The sequence below is a fragment of the Varanus komodoensis genome, unplaced genomic scaffold (assembly GCF_004798865.1).
Source record: "Varanus komodoensis strain SLA01 unplaced genomic scaffold, ASM479886v1 scaffold2, whole genome shotgun sequence".
In the NCBI taxonomy this organism is placed as follows: Eukaryota; Metazoa; Chordata; class Lepidosauria; order Squamata; family Varanidae; genus Varanus; species Varanus komodoensis.
Window position 1 is genome coordinate 62,569,558 of NW_025335568.1, and position 10,040 is coordinate 62,579,597.

Here is a 10,040-nt window from a genome sequence, read left to right on the forward strand (position 1 = left end):
TATGTTTGTGTGAGAGAAGAAAGGATATAGCTCTTTTTAGCTCAGCAGTGGGTGAAAGAGTGTCACAATGATGCAGTTTGCACTTTTAAAACCTTAAGATGTCTTTCAGTCTCTGGTAGTCCTCTTGTCCCCTTAGGAGAGTCATTTTTCTACCTGTCAGGATGAAAATGCCAAGGATTAGCAAGCTCAGACATTGCCTATCACGGCAATCAGTCTCAGCTGCAGCAAACGTGAGTGCCTTTTTTCTTGTGGACTCTGCAGCTTCATTGCTGTCCATCACAATTTTCCATGAAGCACAGAAAAGAGTGGGTTTCTTTCTTTCCTCCCTTTCTTTAAACTTGCTCACCATAAGCTGCACCTGGAATATTGCATCCTATAGCAAAATCCTGTCCATGAGGCCTGAAGGAGGACTTGAAACAGTCTGGATTTTCCACATGTCCAGCAAGGGAGGAAATAAGTTAGCCATGAAATTGTTGGTGAAGGTCCAGGACCTACCACTGTTTTTAAAAAAGGCATCCTTGAAGAAAGGAGTAATATGGTCATGGACATCAGTTTGCAGGGTGTGATTTCACAAAACCAGAACCAGTCTGAGATCCAGTGGTGTAGTCCAAATTTTGAACTGCAGTTGTTCATTATGGCCCCATCCACATAACTATTTCCCCGAGGAGCCATCTCAGCAAACAAGTTTTCATCTTCCCCAGGATCAAAGCTTTCAAGATCAAGCCACCTGAATTTGGCATTGCATCGGGAAACAGTATCTTGTTGCTGGAAAAAATCTCTCATACATATATATATGTATGTATGTATGTATGTATGTATGTATGTATGTATGTATGTCTGCAACTGAGCTCAGGAGGTAATTCTGAGCCTCCTTGAGTTATGGCTCCACTGCAGCCCTTCCTAGATCAAGGCTGAAGGAGGCCATGTCAGGTAAGGTGGCACACATGGATGTACTGGATGAAGGCAGGCACAATGCTCTCCGTGTGGAGCCTGGTTGTCCCAGTGTATCCACTCCTGTAAGCTTTGAACCTTTCAGGAGGCATCCCTGTTTTGGGACAGGGAATGAGGTTCAGCACCATGTCTGGTTCTTGTAAATTTCAGACTAAAACACTGAATGGATGCACCGGCCCACTGACACCAGATCCACCAGTCTGTACCGGTTACAGAGAAGGGTTAGGGTTAGGGCACCCTGGCTTGTCCTTACGAACATGCCTTCTGATCAGAAGGAAACTGGGGAAAAGCGTGGTTATCAAGGTTCAAGCATTCAAAGGGGAAATGGCCGTGGTAAGCACTGATTGGCTAGTACCCTTAACATTATAGATCTATATCTCCGCTATGGGGTAATTTCACAACTTTGTTGAGATCTCTTTGGGCTTCTTTATAAAAGGAAAGAGGCATGAGGATTTATTCGCACTCTAATCTGAAGCACATCCATAGGGCAAACCTTAGAGCCATCATTCGTGTGTCGTCTGTGTGCTTATAAAGTCTGCTGCAAAACCGGGTGTGCATAGTGAACAACCTTTTGTGTTGGCTGTTAAGAATCTTACATTAGTTCTCCCCCTTACATGTAATCTTGAAACTGTCCAGAATGGAGAAGGAATTGCTGCTTTGTGTAGTGCTCCTGCTGTAATCACACAGATGTTTCAGGGACAGAGTAGTGGACCAAAACCTCCATGGGATGGAGGAATCAAAAATAAATTCTGTCAGACTAATTTAATCTCACTCTTTGACTGGGAAACCTCCCAAATGGACACAATCAACCTCGACTTTGGCACAGCTTTTGACACAGTGCCCCATAACATCCCGATAAGCAAATTAGCAAAAAGTGTACTAGATAGAAAAACCGTTAGGTGGCTGCAACACTGGCTGCCAAATTGGACACAAAGAGTGCTCATCAATGGCACCTTTTCAAAATAGAGGGAAGTAACTAGTGGGGTACTGCAGAGTTTGGTTCTAGGCCCAGTGCTCTTCAAACTCTTTATTAATGATTTAGATGTGGAAATACAAGGAATGATAATCACATTTGCAGACAACACAAAACTGGGTGGAACAGCAAACACCTGGAAGACGGAATGAAGATCCAGAGTGATCTTGATAAACTTGAATGCTGGACTGAAAGCAAGAAAATGAAATTCAGTAGGGATAAATGACAAGTCCTCCATCTAGGAAAAAGAAACCAAACAACATTGATGCAAGTGTGGGGAAAATGACATACAGAGACATTTTTCTCCCTCTCCTGGAATCATGGGCCTTGGAGTCATTCCATCACAGTTTCAGGACAGATAAAGGGAAGTGCTTCTTCACATAGTGTGATAAACTCTGGAATTCCCTTCTATAAGATGAAGTGATGGTGAACAATTAGGAGGGCTTTAAAAGAGGCTTGGACACATTCATGGAGGAGAACGCTATTAATGGCTACTAGTTCTGATGGTTGTATGTTACCTCCAGTTTGCAAGCTTTACCAGTTGCTGGTGAATGTGGGTTAGAGGGTACTGTTGCAGTCAGATTTCTGCTTGTGGATTTCCTGTGTGAGTACGATGCCGGACTAGATGGACCTTAGGTCTGAGCATGGTTCTAGGCCTCATGTTAATTTTCTGTGGAGAACATTAAAGGAGAACATTAAAGCTCCTCCCAGCTACCTGAGAATCTACCAAACTCCTCTATGAATTGGTTTCTGTGCAGTGCTGTAAGACTGTGACTGGATGCAGATTTAGCCATATTTGAACAGACCCTTTAAAATCAGTCCGACTTAAGAAAGGCATGAGTTCAATTGGACTAGAAATGTCCAATAAACCTGGATGCAATCTTATGTGTTAACTCCTAGAACTGACACCGACATTCTGCTTCTCTTCCAACAAGTTGAACATACCCAATAAATGCTGAGTTTTGTTTTCGTTTTACAAATGTGTTTGAATGAGAAGAACTTGCTCAGAAAAGTCTCTTGCTCTTGCTTATAGTTAGTTAGTTGATGGTAGTTCAAAACAGAGATAAATAAGTCCAGGTCTGGCCCTGGGATCTCTACATGGCCTTCATTTTGTTATTCCCCAGTTTGCTGAAAGAGTGGATAAGAGGAGGGCTGAAAAGAACCTTTCCAAGCAAGAGTCTCACCCAAAAGAGGTGCTAATAATGGATCCTGGTATTTCCTAGCTGAGGGCCAGGCTTCCAGGGTTTGGTGGTGCCACTGTGGTAGGTTTCTCTGTCAGGTCACATTAAATGACTGAGATGGCCCGCAGCACCGACACGCGCGAGTGCCAGCCATTTGCCGGTACAGTGGAAGGCAATAGCTGGCCATCATTTTGGATTTCACGCCTGTCTGTCACAGAGATCTCATGTGACAGTTGGACATGGCTGGCACCGCACTCTGGTCGATGCTGATATTCTTGCAAGGGACGGCCACCCGTTGGGCTGTCCATCCCATGCTGCAGACCGTGTTGCTCGTTGCAGTGCCACAACACCGACGCGTTTTGGGCTGGGTTACGCTTGCAGCCCCTGCTCTGAACATCAAGGAGAGGGCCATGCACGGAGGCAGGCTATGGGTCTGCGTAGCTCAGCATTGCCTGCACCAGGGCTGTTGGAATTCTTTTAGCAAAGAGCCAAAAACCATTCTGCAGATGCTCTGGGGGATGCATTCCAGTGGCGGGAGGCACCGCGGATAAAAGGTACAGGTGCAAAATACCCCAATATCAGTATATTTTATCTTAAGCTCTTACGGCCAGTTCCTGAGCTTTAGAGGTGCCATTTCAATCTTTCCGAAAGAGGGAGAAACTGCAAAAGCATACCAGGAATCCGTGAACTGGCCAGGAGAAGGGGGGTGGTCCTCTGAGGACCCTGGGGGGCCAGCTTGCAGCCCGGGGAGGCAGGATTGGGCAGCTGGTCCTGAGGTTCTGCACCCCTGGTCTATGAAAAGCGTAAGTGACTCTCCAAGTGTTCAGGGGTCTTTTCCAGCCTTAGTCCCCAGGAACTGAATCCAGAAGTTTCGCATGCAATGCAAGCGCTCTACCATGGAACTACCACCTTCTTCCAAAGGAGCCGCCATCTTTGTCCTGCTTATTTGTGCATGTCCAGGATCTTCATCCTAGCAATAGTTGCATGTGGGTATTTCATACTGCCTTTTCTCAAAGACAATCCCATACATGTCTTAGTGGTTTCCACCCCTGGTTGGTCATATTTAAAGTCCCCTCCTTGGAATCAAAGGGGCTTGTATACCACCCTTTGCTTTTGCTTTAAAGTTAACTATTCATGGTACGTGTGTATATTACAAAAATGTTTATTGATTGGAGTAAGAAGGGTTGGACCCTCAGGAGGCATATTTAGTACCAAGGACCCACAGGCAATGTCCAAGGAACACCAACAACTGGCTGACTGGTGACATCACCCAGCAAATGGGCTCCAGAGACAGGGCCTTTTCTGTGGAGGCCCATTTCTGTGGAACTGCCTGTCATTGGGTTGTTTTCACGTGTGTGTGCGTAATTTGATTTTAAAGGCCAGGCTGTTTACATCAGGTGTTCCTGATGAATTCCAAACCAGCTTTGTATTTTAAATTAATAATTTTAAAATGGTTGCCGCTTGCTTTTACTGTTTGCAGGTCTTGTTTTCTGTGGGTTTTATACTGGGCAGGGTGGGCACATAGCCTTTGGAGCCCTACTCTGGGATCACAGAACTCTGAAAAACCCCACGACCCCTCAGATGACTTTGGGAGTTCATCCGACTGCACCCAGCATCAGATAAAGCAAAACAAAAGAAAATGTACAATAGAAAAACATGGGTTAGTGCAACAGAAAAGATGTTGTGCCCCCATGCTCTAAGACATATATTGATTCGACTTAGTGGTGTGATGCAGAGCCCATGTCCCTTGGGACGCCTTGTGATTTGCTTAGATGCTCGTGTTTTGGAAACTCAGTGACTGGATTCACATGAAATGCCAGCTCCTCCCCTCCACTGCTCCACCCAGATCCATGTTGGAATCAGTGCAGCGAAGGGCCACAAGGATGAGGGCCAGATTGCAGGGAAAGCCATATGAGGCAAGACTGAGGGAACTGGATCTTTTCAGCCTGGAGAAGAGGAGACTCCGAGGGCATCTGTTGGTGACATACAGGTATGTGAGGGGACATCACACGGAGGTGGGTAGAGACCTGTTCTCCCCTGCAGAGGAGGGCAGGATGCGCTCCAATGGAGCAAAGCTCAAGGAACCAAGGTTCAATTTGGATGCCAGGAAGTACTTCCTGATAGTTAGGACCCCGAGGGTGTGGAATGGGCTTCAAAAGGAGCTGGTTGAAGCCCCATCGGTGAGGGTGTTCAAGGCTAGACATGCACATGGTAGGCATGTCACGAGCAGAGCAGGCTGCAGTCAGGGTCAGACTAGATTTATTTATTTATTTATTTAGGGAACTTCTATGCCGCCCCGTTCGCCGAAGCCTCAGGGCGGCTCACAAACATAAATAAATAACATCCTATAAAACAATATAATTGAACAGTATAAATTAAGTCGCCCTGGCCAAAGAATAAAATAAAGAAATAATATTAACAATTAAAATAAATTTGAATAAAAAGGTCTTTGCCTGGCGCTGAAAAACAAATAAGACTAGATGGCCTGGGAGGCCCCTTCTGACTTGCTCTGTTTCTGTGTTTCTATAAGCCAGAGGGCTCGTTGGGTCATGTGAATGCCCCATGGCTTAGAAAGCTACCAGTGGAAGCTTTAAGCCACCCTGACGGGCCATGACCTGCTATAAGCTTGGCAGCAGCAGTGTTAGTTTAAGGCAGAACAAGAGGCGAGTGGCTCCCCATGCCCAGCAGGCCCCGTGGCTGCTTAGTGGCAGCAGCAGCGCTGGATGGAGGGATGTCCAGTCTACTTCCCAGCTGCTTCTCTCCACCACTGCAGGAAAGGGGCAGCAGGAAAAAGGGGAACTGTGGAGCGTCCAGGTGCCCCATGGCACACCTGCGGAGGACTGAGGAGGAAGGAGGGGGAGGCAAGGCACACCGGAGCTGCAGCGGGCCGGTCACACGCCAGGCACATTGTAGGGAGGCTGGTCAATCAGCCGGATTGCAGCGGTCTGGTGCAGGGTGACCTGCGAACCCAGCTAGCGGCTGGGTTCAGACCATGCAACAAACCATGATGCTTTCCCACCATCGTTAGTCTGTTGCGCAGCAGAAAGTATTCAGAAAGCTGACACATGCGAGCCACTGATACTTAGCCGCCTTTAAGAAATGGCCGCTTATCTCAAAATTGGCATGGCTGAGAATAGCACTTCAATGGTCAAATAAGCACAAATAGGAATAGGATTAAAGGGGATAAGGTTAGATTTCATGGCGCTTTTAATGGATGAAGTCAGTTTGATGATGACAGAATTTCTATCATTTCTTCTTTGCATTGTTAAGAGATTTTATTTTCTTTGTGGACAGCCACAAAAGCAATTTAGAGCAGCCTTCCATTGATCAACACACTCAGATACTATTGCCTTTGTCTTAAAACACTTCTATTGATCTAAAATGTCAAATCTTACCATTCCCCTGTCATCACCCACATGCACAAGGAACGTCCAGTGGAATCACTGAAGGCTGCAAGGGCAGAGTTCAGCCTTCCCCAACTTGGTGCCCTCCAGACGTGCCCATGCTGGCTGGCTGGAGGGGAGTTCTGGAGGGCATAAGCCTGGGAAAAGCTGCTATACATGTCTGGATGCAAGGCCCAGTGAACTCAATGAGAGTCACGTCATGTCTTCAGGTGCCACGAGTCTTGAAGGTTACGGTCCTGTGCATCTTCAGACATAAAAAGTCCCCCACATCTGGAGGAATCTATGGATTTTGTAAGACCCTTTCTGTCTGGGTGCTCACGGACAGAATCAGCTTTTTTGCATGGGAATTCGGTGCACCCCATGCATTCCGCTAATTGCCTTGTTTGGCTCTGCTGCCTAGTCCATGGCATGCCATCTGCAAGTCCAAGTTAGGGATGAACAGATACGAATCACTGCAATTCACGAGCGTCTTCAGTTATTTCATACAACAGTGGCTACGAAAAATGGTCCTGTATTTCTTTAGAGAGCTCACTCTCACTCGGCTTTGTTTGCTCTCACTGAGTCATGCAAATGTGACTGACTTCCTCATGCTTCCCTTTATATCCTTCCCTTTATTACCTGATCCCAGTTGTCTGGAATTACCCATGTGGCTGATCAAGGAGGCATTGTCTGCATTTTCCATGAATACCATGTATCGACACCGGGGGTCTCCAACTCGCGGCCTGCAGGCCAATTGCCGGGACGGGAGGGGCACGGGGCAGGGGCCCTGCGGCCTGCAAAGTACCGGCGGTGCCCGGGCCGGCCTCTGGGAGCCACGCGGGATCAGCGGCCCACCACCACCGCTTGATGCGGCCCAGCCTCACCCAGACCGCCCCCAGGTCAGTTGAGTTTGAGACCCCTGATCTACGCTGACATCAGAGAGCCAGTGTGGTGTAGTGGTTAAAGCACAGGACTGGGACCCAGGTGATCTGGGTTCTAGTCCCTGCTCAACCATGGAGCCCACTGGGTGACTTTGGGCCAGTCAGACTCTCAGCCCAGCCTACCTCACAGGATTGTTGTTGTGAGGCTAAGACTGAGAGGAGGAGGAAAAGAATTGTGTAACCTGCCTTGGGTTCCTTGAAAGGAAAATAAAAGGTGGATATAAATATAATTAAGATAAATCACAGCCAAATCTGATGTTTGCATAGCTTTGGGCAGTGTCAGTCCACCTGGGACAGCAATCCAACAAATTGCTGCAAAGACAAAAAGCTACAAGGCCTGTGAGCAAAAATGGCTTCAGGGGAGTAGCAAAGAGGGAGAAATGCTGACAGCAAATATTATTGGGAAATAAGAGAATATTTTCACAATGGAAGTGGAGTAATCTCTCTGTGTGTGAAATCTTCCTCTCCTTGAAAGCGCTATTTTCAGCCCAACAACTGAAACAGCGAACATATTTAGTGCTTCTCTAGCCAGAATCTCCAGCAAGAGAGAGAAATGCTGCAAGAACCCCTCCCCGGTGGCAGGCTCTGTTTTCAAACAGGGCTTGCTCTGCCTGTGCTTTGTCTGTGGCCGTGTCTTTTTATAAATCGGTGCGTAAGTGCCGGGGCACTGAGGGAGCCGACAGCGCAGCGTGCTGGGGGGCCCGGCGGGGGGCCTCTCTCAGTCTGCCTGGCCCCATTTCCAGGGAAAGAGCTCAGTGTCATGGTGACAACACTTAATCATCCTCCCGGGTTTATTCTCCCCCAAAAGAAAGTTAGCAAAGTTATAATATTATAACTTTGGGTTGAAGCAGGGGCTGTACCTCTATGGCAGTTATGGTGAACCTTTTAGAGACCGAGTGCCCAGAGTTCAACCTAAAACCCGCTTATTCATCGCAAAGTGCCAACACTGCAGATTCAAATATGCCAGGGGGATACACACACACACACACACACACACACAGAGCACACTGACCGGCCGTGTGAAAGCTTGGACGAGTGGCAGCCAATGAGTCATGGCTCGTGATGTCATCACCTGGTGCACATGGCCCCATGTGCGCTGGCATCTGATGCTCGGCTGCTGGGGCGACTTGGCTCCCGTGCCGACAGAGAGGGCTCTGTGCGCCCACTGCGGCACGCATGCCATAGGTTCGCCACCACTGCTCTATGGTGATGAGCTCACAGCTCTTTCTGTGGACTTGGTGCATGCTAGCTTGGGAAGAGGGAAGAGGGCTGTGTCAGCAGGATAGCCATGGTGTTTAATCTCTTAGGAGATCAATAAGCGCCTTGACCTGGGTCGGATGACACAACTGCCATTGTGACTTTATTAGCTACTGAGGGGCTGAGATGCACCCACCGTTATGAATGGGCAGCTCCTGATTGGGGCTTGTTTGGTCATTTGCACCTGGCCAGAGAGGGTCACTGGTGTGTAATGGATCCTCACAAAACCCGAAATATATTGAGGGATATGTGAGGGTTGTTTAGACCTTGAATAACCCTCCCTGGCCAGGTTTCCATGACACGGGGGTTGCATATGCTTCATGGAGGATGGCCTGATGGGCCCCCACCCTGACGGGCTCCAAAGTGACCCCCATTTCTCTCCCCCTGCTCCCCCTCTTGGAAGAAAATTGCACCTCCCTCACACAATCAAGCTTAGGAAAAAGGTTTCTATTACTACTGTTGGGCTTTTCTTTCAACTTAATTTCCGTGTAAGGGTATTTCTATTTTTATATTTCTATTTTTATTTTGGTGGGATGTTGTGGGATGTGGGGAGGGGGATTTAACCTCTCCCTTTTTAGCAGGAATCCTCTCAAAATTGCTGTCTGCATGGAAATGAATCTGTGAAAAATACCTTCCCTCCATTGTCACCGCAGGGAGTAGAACCAAGGCCCTGGGATTCTGCGGGTCCAGCCTTAGCACTCCTCTTGGGGTGGGCCAACTTTACTACTTCAAAAATAAGTGCATGATTATATGAGGAATTCTGAGCAGGGTTGGAAAGAAGAGCCCTTTCCCATGTGATAGGTTAGCAAGTTGGCACCCATCAGAGGCTTTAGACCACAACTCCCATCATCCCCAGCCAGCCTGGCCAAGGCAACCAGGGAGGAGCCAGACTGGGGAAAACTGGATTGAAAAGTAAGAACAGTGGCAGAGCCTGGTCTGACAAGAACAGAATACCTGCATTTTTTGATTAAGAGGGGTGGAGAGGTCTTTTCTATCTTGCATCGAACCCCCACAGTTATCCCTGTTCCTCCAGAACTTGGCTGAAATCACCACTGGAGCTGTAGGAAAAGTGTTTCCCAAGCAACAAGCCATTGTTTTCTGTTGCAGTGGAATGCATTTGGAGGAGCTTGGTCTTGAGTGGGCAATTAATGGCACAAGCCAGGTCTGGAGCATGCTGGGAGTTGTGGGTCTTTTTTCCGCCTAAACTTGCAGAGGATTGCAACCTAACCCCTTTTAGCTTCACCAAAGTCCTGTTTCTGGTGGATATAATAGCTACTAGAAATGTTTCAGATCAACACATATCTGAATGTTGGCCTCACCATGCAGACACACCTATGGGGACTATTATAATGCA